The following is a 15,059-nucleotide window of genomic DNA, read 5'->3' as shown; positions in this document are numbered from 1 at the left end:
GGTCCCCACAGCGACTCTCTGCCATTTCGCGTGTTCCGACTCCAGAGTGACAGGCGCAGCTTCTGCTACCCATGTGTGTCTCTGCAAGGTTGTAGGTCTTAAACATCTTTCAAAGCTTGTGGCGATAATTACAAATGCACTATGTGGCTTATTCAAAGGCTTCAAGCATTAAGAGAGACGGTGAAAGTCACGTTATCATATGGAGACAGTCCAAGATGGATACCGTTAAATATTTAAGCAATATTTGTATTGAACCAAAGGCCGTAACAGAACGGGAAGCAACGGAAATCCAAGACCCAGGCAAATGAAATCCGAATAAAAGGTAGAATTTGGGTGCAGTCAATGAATGTAGGACATAAGTTCGTATATGTTAAAGTGTGTGGATCTTTCCCTAACTCCAAAAAAAAAAACTTATTTGCTAGATCTATAGGCATAAGTGATGATAATTGAAGAAATGAAAGCTTTTGAGAAAGTGCAAGGCATTTGTAGTATTTAGCTTACTGGAAAAAAAATACCACGAAATAAAAGGCCTACAAAATTTGATAGTAAGATTACGCGAAATCTGACAATCATCACGAAAAAATATAACTGTTTCTAAAAGTCTTCAAACCAAGTTATACTCTCTCCCGTCATTCTTGACTGGCTAGGATAAATCATAGAGTAACTACAGTATTGCAGAATGTCCGTGGAAAACATAAGAAGTATATATGTCATATCTTCCATCTTTAAATTCGTTCTTCCATTTTATTGTAAAAATTTATATCTGGCAAAACTTAAAGCTGTCGATTAAACATGTTTCACTTTGTTAAACATGTTTATACAGTGGGGAAAAAATATATCGTAATATTTAAGTAAAATGTGTGTAAGAAAGTGGTAATATTTCTACATGAGTAAAAATATCAAGTTGATTTTTCAGGTCTTAAACAACAATTTTTTTCCGGCGAGTAGAGCATCACATGTTACGGCATAGGACAGCACGTACATTATAATTATTGCTTGCCAAGAATTTCTCTACGAACTTGTGTAAAAGTGAGAGTTGTTATGAGCGTATAAACATTGCAAATGCAGTCACAAATAACAACAGACCTGCTAGCGGAGAAACAGAAACCGACTCTCCTGAAGCAGCGATCCTCGGAACCGGCGCTCTGAGGTCACAGCCCGCTCTCCCGCTCCAGAGTCCTCGACATTAGTTTACAAATCCTCCACTCGCGCTCCGACCGCTTCATTGTGCTGAGAAACAAAAAGAGGAAGAGCGGGTATCGCATGTTACGTGCCCCGAGCGGCTAAGTGAGTATTGGTCATTTCACAACAGCGAGAGGGACAACATTTGGTATGTCATAAACAGTTGGAGGTAAAAAAAAAATTAAGAACTCTTATTTAAAACTTTAATAACTTGAAGCACAAGATTTCACCTTGGGAAAATTCACAAAATGTTGCAAAATCTCCCCCTCTTTGGTATTCTAAAATTAAAACATTTATGCTAACCACCCCTGAAATTGAAAATTTACATACTTTAATATTCTGCATCCGAAAATTAAGCTTTGGCAACCTAATTCAACGACATTTTTAACTGCTATAAGATACTTCGAAAACTTAAATGAGAAAAATTACAATTATTTTAAAGCCACTAGCAAAGACGTAGTAACACTTTGATAAATTCACTATCGCAGAAATTTCTATAAGTGACAACTGTTATAATTTTATTAAATTTATGAAATATTTAGTTCAAAATAAAATTGTTCGTTATTAACACAAGTGCTATGGTTATGTCTAGCTAGCTGCTATACAAAGAAATTGAGCTATGAATTGGGCTAAAGATATAAAATTTTTGTAGATTTGAACTCTCAAGATCTTTACTTAAATCTTCGTCTTTGGTTTAGAAATGTGCATGTTTTAAATAAATTTTAATGTAGTACTTAAATTTTAGCCTTACATGAGTCCAATAACAATACGTAGTCCTATAATAAGTAAAGTTTATTCATTTCTGCAGTTATATGCAAACCTATTTTTTTAACCAAAGAGTTTTACTGATTTTACAAAGTCTGTACAACTATAGTTCCATACTTCCGGCAGGCATTTTAGATGACCTTGACCTTTGACCACGGTGGCCATATTGGAGTAAGCTATTTTGTTTCCTAGAATATACCACCTTAATGAACTATAATATCAAATTCACATTTTGAAAATCCATAATTATTAAATTAGAATTAGAAACATTTTTAAAATTTATAAAAATTATTTAATAAAATTTTTTATTGAAACATTATAACATCATCATCGAGTTACCCATAATTGGGAGTTGAACTTTTCGTTACGATAACATCATCGAGTACTCCCCTTCTGTTATTTGCACTATTCGTTATGCTGGAACCACCACCATCTACTGGAGGAAGCCATCTTGTTTTGGTTTAATGGAGACCGCCATCTTGATATTATCTGATGGATGTTGCTATCATTGTTTATCGTTTTGTTTCCTAAAGTACATCAGTCTCGCTATTCATCATGCATGTAAGGTAGAGTTTTTTTTCCTACCAGTGTTTTTATGAACCTTATATATCAAAAATATATATTGTTACGAACGTGAACAAGGCAACGTCACGCGCAGGTGCAGAGCTAGCTGGGCTGTATCACATGCCGCCGTAACATGAGATGTGCCGTGCGCACCTGGGTCGCCGCTTTATCTCCCTTCAGCCCTCCGCTCCCCCCGCGCGACACTGTTAGTTTGATATCTGAAACCTGACAGCTGCGGAGTTACGTGAGCCGCCGACACGTGTTTTCGAGAGATTTCTGCCGTCGGGATGACTCGGAATAACGCGACTGGCCCCGGCCGCTCTCATGAGTTCTGGAATTGCGCCGGGGCCTATATATATGCCCGAGGAGTCAGTGGAGTTCAGAGAGTTCAGGCGGCAGCCTTCCCGCGGCGGAGCTTCCGGGGCGATAGTGCCGCGGGTGCGGCAGAGTGGCGAAGTCCTTGGACGAAGTTTCCAGGGCAGGGAGTGAGTTCAGTGAAGTCGGGAGTTTTCCCACGGCAGAGTTTCCGGGCGATAGAGCAGCGAAGTCCCTGGACAAAGGTTTCAGGGCGAAGAGTTCAGTTCCGGGCAATAGTGTCGTGGGCGCGGCGGAGTTCCGAGCGAAGTTCCGAGCGAGGCGTCCAGTGGGATCTCGGCGAAGGGGAAGTACGACGGTGGCGGCGGAGTGCGGCGACGGAGTCCTGCGACGGAGGACCACGAGGGGTGCTGCGGAGAGAGTTGCGCCAGAGATGCGGCCCAGCGAGGTGTGTGGGTTGTAAGAAACGAGTGACTGAGGAAGTAACATTATTTTTAAGTGCAATTAATTATTAGCCATTTTTAGAAGATTATTAGATTATTTGTAAGTGACATAAGTAGTGGCCATCAATAAAACTGTGTGTGATAAAAATCTTTAATTGGGCTATCCTTTACGAACCCGCAGTAAATCGTAACAATATTTAAAAAAATTTACAACATTCACAAAATCGACAAAATTCACAACTATTTTACGATAGTTGTTGTGGCCACCAATTTTCTTGAAAATATTGTCATATAAAATGTAAATGTGTAGATCAGATATATGTTATCATATGTAAATTCACAGTTTAATCGTTGTGGATTCGATGGTTAAATAAATAAATAAATCTTAAAAAAAATAACTTTTCTTCCCAAAAAAAAAATATTTACTTCATCCTAGGCCTTACACTGTTTGAGACCAGGCGTTTTTCTGAGTCCTCACTCACAAGTGATATTTTATTCATGTTTCTTCTAAGCATGATGTTTAAAAAGCCTTATTGAAGCAGATATTTTTAATGTTGGCGTATATATTCACATTTCACTCTTCTATGCAAGAACATGTTTGCATTCGTTTTTAAAAAGCTTCATGGAAGCAGATATTTTGAATGTTTACGTACCTATATATCCATTTCCATAAGGATTTTAATGAAACAAAAAAAACACATGCAGCCTTACTCGTGGACGATAGATAATATTATGTTACAAACAAATATGACGATTCATATTTGTTGGGTATAAGATGTGTTCCCTCTCCACGAGAGAGACCCCATGTCCAAAACATAATATCTTACATTTCGCCTTTATGACTTTAATTGCCAAAGTCAAAAGTGTTTGTATTTGGTTCTTGCTGTACAGGTTCATCTTATTTGTTGTCAGGCTGCTAACATATTTTGTCCCCTAAACGCTTCAAAAATCACAGACCTGCATAACTCGCAAATTGTTTTGAACACCTGCACATGAGCCAAGTTGTTAGCTATTTTTTTTTTTTTTTTTTTTTTTTTTTTTTTTAAGGTAAGGTTGGTTTCAAACAAGGTCTGCTTTATGTTAAATTGAGGGGTAGTATGATTAGTTGTAGTTTGTTGGTTTAATTAATGTATTTCCTTTAAATGAGTAGATTTGAGGTTGTGTTTTTTTTTTCTTTTCGTGGGCGGCTATCTACATTATCTTTTAAATATATTTTTTTTTTAGTTATCAGAAGTTTGAAATTTTTTTCTGCTAGCTACATCTGTGTACTTAAACTTTTGTGTTAAAATTTAGCTATGTGTATTTTAAATATTTTTCAAATTGATGCTTCTTTATACATAACATTTATATGGGAAGGGGTTTATGTGGATTTTGAATATTTTTTCAGGTACACGTTTCTCTGTACTTAAACATTTGTTACGTGAGGGGGTTATGTGGACTTTGATTATTTGTCAGCTTAAAAAATTTGTTTTGATTTAGTGGATTGAGGTTTTTAAGTAGTTAACATTTGTTGGCATTTTAGTGAAATTTAGGTTAGTTTCAAGCAGGTGGTGCTAACTAAATGATTAGTTTGACGACGTTGTAGTTTGTGGGTTGAGGTTATGTATGTAAGATTTTTCATGTAACAGCAAGCTATATATATATTAATTATTTTATTTTAGTTTTCAGTATTTAAGGTTTTCTTAGCATGTTCCGTGAATCGAGTACAGACTACCGATTGTTGCGATCACATCTACTGTACAGAAATGTCGTTTCTGTCATGCCATGTTTTCGCTGAGCCACAGCTGCTACCATCACGAGCGCCAGTGTGCTGACAACTTGCAGCGCGACCTCCAACTGTGCAACTCATGTAGCGGGATGGTTGCTTGCAGCGAAAAGATACAGCAACATCTGCATCATGTATCCGAGCTGTCCTCACGTAGCTTTTGTTACAAAAAATTCAACTAAAATAGCGGAACTATTAAAGAATTATGAATCAGATGGATAAATTTCCTTTTTTTTTTTAATTAACATCGCTTTTATCACTTTTATCATTTTCAACCCTTGCCAGTATCTTTAATTATTCAATTGTTTCAAATCAAACTGAATCACAACATATCCGTGGTATAGACCTACCGGGGAAATCACATTTAAAAAAAACGCGTTTAGTACACTACCTCAAAGGTGGCGTGGAAACGTGTGCATTTTATGACGATTACAACTCTTTCAACTTTTTGAATCGTTATATCTTAAAAACGGTGGCTCTTAGGAAAGAAAGTATTTAGAAATTTTTTATAGATAATTATCTTTAAAAAAAATTTTTGTCTGAGATAATTTTATAATAAAACTTGCCATTTAGCTGAAAATCGCGAAAGACCCGTTTATGTGACCTTTGACCCCGAGTAAATTTTTTTCCAGGTGTCGTATCGATCAGAACCTTTTATATTTAATTTATGATGGTATTTTGAACAATCCTACCAATTTTCAGCTGGGTGCGAATTTTTGTACCCTCGGATGTCTAAATTGACTGGACTACTAACTGTAAAATGAATTCATGTGAGAACTTTGTTCAATAAGATCTCCAGAGCTGGCAGTTTGTGAGCACAAGCCAAAGTGTGCAAGGGACCTTCCCCTCCCCCTCTAACCCTGAAGCAAAGTATAGCTGCGCTCAAGCCCGGCACTTCAACTAACTGAACAAAGGTTGTGATCGTGGTGGGTTTGGTCAACACCCAAAGCTTCGTCATTGGCGAAGTGGTATTCCGAGGTCATTTGAAGATGTTTGTGGCAAGAAACAACTCCAGATATGCCAAGGATATATGCTCATACCTTGGCTCGATAAAGGCTAAGCTTATAAGCCAACTCGTGGAGGAAACAGAGGAGAATGGTCCGCTCAAGTACAATACAGTGCTTGAGTGCGACTACGAAAAGCTTATGGATGCAAGTGAGGACAATAGGTATTCAAAACCATGAATGTTTCCCTCTACGCAGTTCACGAGGTGAAGGATGATGTTGCCGAGTCCATCGCTAAGAAATGCGAGGAAGAGGAGGAAAACACGTGAAAGGGGTCTGTATGGACTTCGTCTGTCATTAAGCGACTATAACTACGTATTAAGGCCATGGTTCACGATTTTTGCAAATCAGCGTGTTACGTTATCAAAATTTGAGCGAAAATTATTTAAGTTATAGCCTATATATCAAATTACATACCTTAAAGAGGAAAGTCCAACCTATTTTATGCGATATCGTTGTACCAATGACAATTTTTACAAAATTTAATTTAAAATGTTAAAAACCAAGCATTTTTAATAATTTACTTCTTCCGTGAAATTAAAGAAAACATAAAGTGCGTTTAATTTATAACATATCATCAGTAATTTTACCACCGACCTGTTTGGTTAAGCTGATGATTACTTTGATAATTTATTTTAAATAAAAATTTTCAATACCTGACATAAATATTTATCAGTAAAAATATTTCTTTTTAAGATGTTTTAATGTTTATATTTGGATAATCGTGTATCTTACTTAAGGAATAATGTCATCTCTTGACATTGGTGTAACAACGATTGAAATCCGAGCAATAGACGCGCCAATGAACGAAAACATACGTTTCCTCGTATACGGCAAGGTTAAAGGATAGTTGTCAGAAGCGCCAACAGAGCGCAGTACAATGCTCGCTGGCCGCGTGGCTCACCGGCGCGATTGAGTGCAGCGACGCCACGTTGTTGATATTTTTCAGTTTGAAATCACCTGTAGTTGTGAAACATTGCGCGAAATTTTTACGATGGTGTACATATAATTAAACCAATAGACATTCAGTGTCCAGCGAAATATAGCTATGGAACTGCTGAAAGGCAAATGTTGCCATTTAAACTTAGTTGGGCATCTACCACGTATAAAATGCAAGGCTGCACTATTTGGAATCGCGTCACTTTGCTGTCGGACAGGCTTATGTAACTCTTAGTCGCATAAAGTCGCTGGATTGCTCTAAGATAATAAGAAAAGTTCAATGTAATGCAGACGCATTAGCTGAAATGACTAGATTAGACCTACGTGAACATTAATGACTAATTTTAAGTTCAATGTAACAAATAAATACTTTAATCATTCATATTTAGTATTTCCAATTTGTTTCAATTATTTATATTTATAATTTTATTTTATTTTGAGACTAAAAAGAATAAATTAAACATATAGTTTGAAAAAAAGCAACACCCCTTTAATCGTAGAGTAAAATAAAAAATTTAAAAAATAAAATTTTTATTTTAATTTTATGTCTATAAGCAATAAAGAACCACAACTCTGTATAACTAAAAGCGTAGGGTTCTCTCTTTCTTTTCATTTTCATAATGAATATATCCTAAAATTAGTGACAGAAAATTTAAGAAAAATTTTATCAAGCACCCCCTGTCTTATATCCTGGGGGGAGGGGGAACCAGGGGTCCCGGGCCCCCTGTAATTAAGAAGCCCCTCACTAATAAGGGGGGGGGGGAACTGCCTGCATTTGCAAAAGTGTGACTGTGAAACATGTTTGATGTCAAAACTATGTATATTTTAAAGTTTTCTTCTTATGGCATGCATGTAAGCCAAAATATGGGCAGTGTAGAGCATACGGCCACTGCATCCAGATCTGACTTGTCGGTTAAACCCACGTGCAAAATACTCTGGCCGCGCGAACCACCCCCCCCCCCCCCCCTCCTTTCCGCTGGTCATCTCTCTTTCGCAGTAAATATCCACGGGCCCAACTTGCGAATCCAATCCTACTATTTGCGCCCCTGAAGCATTCCATTATTAATTTTACGTTAACTATTGTTATTAAGTTCATATAATCATTTTCGTAATAACTATATCCAACATTTTCGAAATGACGTTATCCTAAAATTTTAGTATTAACTATTTCATAAAATTAGTGATAGAACATCTATTACAAATCATATTGTTATTACTGATTGAAAATTTAAGACATATGATATCAAGCTCTCTACGTTTTTAGTTATACAGAGTTGCGGTGCATTATTTGGCTGTTAGACAAAAAACATTAATTAATATTTATTTTTTAATATTTTGTTCATTCAAAAATAAAAGCTGAGGGTTTTTTAGTTTTTTTGTACGAAAAGTTTATTTTTATAATTAAGAATGTTTCAACATTTAACATTGAATTCTGACAATGTATATATGCATATTAACACTGATGAGAATTGAAAGAGATGATAAAGAATACTTGTTTATTATCGTAACATTGATATGGTTCTTTATTTTCTGACAATGGTTGATTAAAGCGAGGAATAAATAAAGATAAAGTTAGGGTTTTATTAGAACTGTTAATTCACCGATAATGCGATGATAAGCATATATAACTTAAGTTATTATAGAAATTCTTCAAACCAATTAGCGTTACGCTTGTGCACATGTTCACCAAGTGTTTCTGAGTACTAGATACATAATGACTCAAAAACCAAATCGTCCATTTTATTTTAAAACAAATATACATATTTACAGTTTTTGAAATATAACATAATTTAACACTGTAGTTATTTGCGCTAAAAAAATGCGACGCAACTTCATTTAAAGTTTTAAACGTTGAAATATAACAAATATTAATAATTTGGTATACCTACCTCTAAAACGTAAATTCGTATTTATAAATAACGGAGTGTAAATTCCATGTAACAGTACAGTAAAATCTTTGAAAAAATTATTTTTTGAATTTATATATTATTATAACTTATATTTCACACATAAAAACTATTTGACGATTATATTATACATATAAGTGTTTAGTATTTATTTTAAAAACATTTCTTATTGCTAATATTGCAATACGATTTTCCAATTTTCTATTTATTTGAGGTGCATACGAATCACATCCAAAGTTAATTGTTTTATGACTCAATTCATATGTATTTGAAACTTCTAATATTTTTAATTTATTTGAATTATAAAAATGACTAAAAGCAACATTAATTTAAATAACTTCATTAAATAAAACTGTTTATTAGACATTAAGTAATTAGAACTGTAGTATGTATTTGTATGGTTTTCTTTTTTTTACTGCTTACAAATAAAGAAAATGTGTCAATTTGACTTGCACGAAAAATTAATTATTCGACAGATGTGCAGGGATAAATATATGTAACTCCACGTTTGAGAAGGCGACTTCACTCTTCAGCTATTTATAGCAAATGTCCTTGTCATTTGGAATAATTCTAGTGGAGTGTCAAGCAATATTTTATTCAACATAAGTTCAAGTTGCACCATGCGGTCATTTAAGACATTTTAGAGACAGTAGAAAAGTTTATAGCGCCATTCCATCAGCAAACTTTTCGATTGTTTCTCTGCTTGTCCACAGCCTCTGTACTGTAATGACTCAAAATGTTGACAACTGCAATTTTTTAATCTATGTATAAAAATGTGCTCTAAAGTGGGTCTTCCAAGTCATTTGATTACACTGGTTCGTCCTAAATGAACTATTTCGGGAGGCGTGGTTTATCTCTATGTACTTTCAATATTCTTCTGCCATATGTCAAAATAACGTCGCCAAATAAATGTTTATATATCTACACTGCAACACCCTTCTCTTGTAAACAGCTCATTAAGTTGTATAAAATTCTACTACACACACAAACACACACACACCTATACACACACACATATATATGTATATATATATTGAACTATGTATGAATAACATACTAGTCTAACCTTATAAATTTAATTATGATTCTATAGGCATATTCAAATCTATACACATAATGATAACGAATTTTATACACGTATTCTTGCATACCATATGACGTGAAATATATGAAATTTTTAATATATTACACAAATAATACTTTTTTGTAAATTAAAAACTATTTCATTTAGACATCCAGATTACATCAACTCCGTGTTGTTAATATACTGGAGTAAAGTAGGGCACATCGATAACAACAGTCCTTAAAGTTCATGTATCGGGATTTCGTTTAAATTATAACTTTGCGAGTTTATAAGTAGATAATGCTAACGTTGTTCATTTATTGTATTATATCTGTCATTGGGATAAATATGCGGTGTACTGTCGAATACGAAATTGTCTGATTATTAAAATACGCGATAACCCACTAAAACAGAGAAAAACATGTTAATCGCTCTTCGCTTGTGGAACCGAAATTCCTAATAAGTAGAATCTATGTGTCTATGCATGTTGAATAATAAAACGTATGTTTAGACTTGTATGATTTCTTTAATATTTAAATTGCTGTATAAAGAGTGCTATTTTTTATCACAATGAATGTTTACTGAAACATTACATGTGTACTCATAAATTTAGGTTCTGCTTTAACTGTGTTTTTAATAAACATTGACATTGTTCTTGTTTTTTTTATGATTCATGACTTCATCATAAGCCACTGTGTACCCGTCTACCATAATTATGTTTGTGAAAGCTACAAAACATTAACATTATAGTATTTACTGCAAAGTTACTAATGTCTCGAACGAGCATAGCCAATGACTTTACCTATATAAATGATTTATATATATGTACACATACATATACATAGTTTGCTACAAAAATAAAAGTTTATATTATTACTTTATTTTAATTCTTCTTGCAAAAGTGTTAATAGTGTTAAGGGGATTGGTGCACCAGCATCGTATTAAAAAAAACAATATATTTATTAATGATTCAGCTGCTAGAGAAGATTTGAACCATTCTGGTGTAAAATTTATTTTTTTATTTTTTTATTTTAATTAATTTATTGCTGATTTTCGGGAATTTTTTTAATTCAAGCTTTATTAAAAAACTATAAAGAATTCAGTGGTAAAACTTTCTCAGATAAATTTTCAGACACGGGATATATGACTGTGACCATTATTTTATCTGTAATCATTATTAATTTAACGTATTTACAATTTGAATTTTAATAACTGAGCTGCTACGAAATTGCGTGATATTCATTAGCGAATTTAATAGCATTCGCGTTTTAATTTGTAATTCAAACGCCCACATATATTTCGGCTGAATTATTGACTTTATTTTAGTCTTTAGCTTATTGCAGTCGGACCTAAAGTAAAAACGTAGCTGTAGAAATTCGAGCCGCGTGCAAGCTCGGATACGAGGAATTATGGAGCGCGCTGGACAGTAGTGACACCTTGCGACAGTTTTCCAAACTTTTTGCAGCTCGTTCCCACTCTGCCACAGCTGTCTGCTGTTTACGAAAGGGAGACGGGATTTCGCGGTAAAATTGATATGAAGGTCAACGTACTCATTTTCAGTAGATAAGAGAACGTGTTTGGTTTAGCTCGGCGTATAATTGAATGGTTATTCTCTGTTATTATTTAGCACAGTGATTTAGCTAGATATTTTTTGTTGCAAGCGTAAGATTTATTCAGGAATAAAATGCAGAAGAAACCTCCACCAAGCAGAGTACACAAAATAACAAAACTATCGAAAGCCATTAGAGCGCTTAGAAAAAAGAATAAAGAAGGATAAGAGATTATTTTATTATAGCTTTTTTTACCATATATTCATTTTTCAGAGTTGCGTATGTACAACGCGATGGACGCGATGCGACAACAAAAAGATGTGTAAAATTGTAAACAGGTTTTTTTTTTCAGCAATGCGTGAACCATTCATAAACTATACTCAACATATTGTATCCGTATAATTACGTTTGAATTTTTTTTTATGACAGGCATCAATGTTAAAAAGTTTATTAAGTCACAATAGACTTTTTTCAGAAAACTAAGTGTAGCAGAAAACACTCAACATAGTCTCACACAAAATCAGTTTACATGAATGCAGTTTTAAGAAGTAAGCAACGTAAATAATAGTTAAACATTATTTAATATCTGCTGGTAACGTTTCCAAAGTATCAGCTTCGCTTTCATTCACGAACAATATTCGTGAGCTTATTTATGTATTTTGCTGGCTATTCGTTGGTGACTGTTAGGACTGCAAAATTAGTAAATATTTTTCACCCTATCCTGAGTTAAATCTAAGTGTGCGCGGTTAGATGAGGACCTAGATGTGTCTCAGGCTTACGCCTTTACACTCTACTCATGCGGGGTATTAACCATACGCGTAAGGGCGCGTTGCCATTGACCTGTAGGATAGTCTCAACAATCCTCTACGGACTCGAAAAATGTCACCTGCTCATTGGCTACTTGACTTGTGACAACTGTTTGTTGTAATGCCTGTGATTCATCGTTGATTTGGTTGAGGAGTTTTCAGTGATTAAGAGCCTCCCATTTAACTGTGGCCGAATTGAAGAAGCAGTACACATGTTACATGCTTGAATTCATAGCGAATGGAAACAACAAATATTTACTGATGTAGTGGTTGTTAAAAAAATATATTATCCGTATCGCGTCCATCGCTTCGCGCCAAGTTGGCTCCTATATATATTATATGGATTTACAAAATATAACGATTCATTTACGACTCTTCAGATAAGGTGTGTAGGATTTTAAGAATTCACTTGAATTATTATTTAAGAACATATTTCAGGATAACTTGTGAAGACGCTCGTACAGACGGCACCGGTTGTGATGACTCATTGTTACCAGAGCAGGGGCCATCTCGTGTACACGAAGTGGCATGTGAAACCTCAACACAACTCGAAAATCACTTAGTGTTACATTGAAATGTGTCCGCTACAAATGTTCAGGAATTATAATTTTGAAATCGAGTAGAAATATTCCTGCAATTAGCATTAGGTATATTTTAATAGACATTGAAAGCGAATCATTAAGTAGCTTCAAAATCCAAATACCAGAATACAGATAGTCTGTAACAATACAGACCTCACCGGCTAGATATGGTCCAGATTGTTAATACTAACACATTTGAAAAAACTGACTAGTTACTGAATATGTTGAAATTTTTTAAACCTGTTACTTTAGATGATTGGTGATGTAATAATGTCTCTTGGAAACTACATAAGATTTTAACTGCTTTTATTTCTCCATAAATTCGCAAATCACCATGGCGGCCATTTTACGATCACGATTTAGTTCTTAAATTTTAAATTAGTTTATTTGTTTAAACCTGGTACAATGTGTCTGACCACTAAAGCGATCCGAGCCGCGTAGTGTATACTACTTCGAGGTTGCCGAAGTAGGCTCGGGTCGGGACGAATTTCGCTGTGAAGAAACAAAGGTTTTTAATACATGGAAAATTATCCCAAAGCCGAAAATTTGTACAGTAGTAGAATGAACATTTCTTAGCAACACGTCAAAAGTTTACCGATGAAACCTTGTGATCACACCAATAATGAGCAGTTGAGTCTTTAATGATAATTTCTACAATGATCCACAAAAATGTTTCGTAAATTTAATAAATATAATACTTTTTAAAGCCGGTTGTCATTATGGCACCAAAGTAATATAAAAGAATGTCCTACATGGTAACTGTGATAAACACCTCAAAGTTTAAACGTCCTATTATTAAATTGGTAATTTTAATCATAAAAGGTAAGAAATATATATATTTTTTTTTATAGAAATTTGACTACATGTTACATTAATATGTTGTGCGTAGCGTCAAAATCACTTCATAAATATTGTCTGTGTTTTTTATGTAAGGTTTAAATGTGTATATTTTGAGTGTCTGGTACAATAGTCTGACCACTGATGTATTTCAAGCTGCGTAGTGTGTGTGTGCAGCAGTGTAAGTCGCTCGTGCTGGGACTTTTTTGCTCCAGAAAACTAAGGTTTTTAATGCATGGTAATTCCAGACTGAATTTTACTCTGAAAGTATAAAAGTTTCCTAACTGCAAGTGATTTTTGCTGCAAACGTAGATAAAAATCTTCCAGGATGCGATTTGCTTAGGTAAAAATATTAGTATGATCGACTCTTTAATTTCTAAATTATAAATAAATAACAACAATAGAACTTCCCGGAAAGTTGTGATAAACTGACGATATTACGCGAGTAGCAGACCCGTACGTGACTACAGAGAAAGGCTATTTTCCTTGACCGTAAGGATTTCTGGGACGAACACCCTCTCACAGCTGGGGTCATAAAATACGGTCAAACTCTTGCAAAAACATCCACCACCGCTCTTTGCCACTAGCAATTCAACGAAGTAAGCTAGGCGCAGCACTCCAATGAATTAACTTAGAAAAAAAAAACTAAATATGTAATTCTATCAATACATTTTACAACACAACTTATGTTTTATTTATTTTCTGGAAAAAATTAATATTATCATACGAATTATGTTATAAAAGTGACAAAACTCAATAAGTACATTTACGGTGTATCGTTTTCTTCAATTGTAATGTAGTAAATTAATTTCATACAATTGAATATATATATATATATATTATAATATAGGCTACATTAAAATTTTGCACAGTTCTGATCTAAAATAATATACTTAATGTATTAGAAATAAAAAATAATTATATTTTTTGGTATTAAAATAATTTTTAATAATACAATTTTTGTAACAAAATACGAACACACATATATAAAACCAGAGGTCCTCTAGAATTTTGATTTACAAGTTCCAAGCAGAAATTGTTTATTGTTAATTTTATTGTATCAAAAATCATTCATATAAGAAAAAAGAATATGTATATCTCAATAAATGTAACATGAATACACCCTATCATATGCATTAAATATATTTTAAGTAATCCCTAAATAATACCAAGTTTATTGAGTGTCGCAGTACGCAGCATGTTTCAAAGCCCGCCGGCCGTGAAAGATCAGTACGGCCGCAGTACACTGCAACGCTCGGGCAGCTTTAATGAGGCAACTAATTATGCTTGACTCTTTATAAATATACTATCTTAAAGCTAAAAGTATAATTAAAAACA

The sequence above is a fragment of the Bacillus rossius genome, chromosome 3 (assembly GCF_032445375.1).
Source record: "Bacillus rossius redtenbacheri isolate Brsri chromosome 3, Brsri_v3, whole genome shotgun sequence".
NCBI classification, from domain to species: Eukaryota; Metazoa; Arthropoda; class Insecta; order Phasmatodea; family Bacillidae; genus Bacillus; species Bacillus rossius.
Note: the sequence above shows the minus strand (reverse complement) of the source record.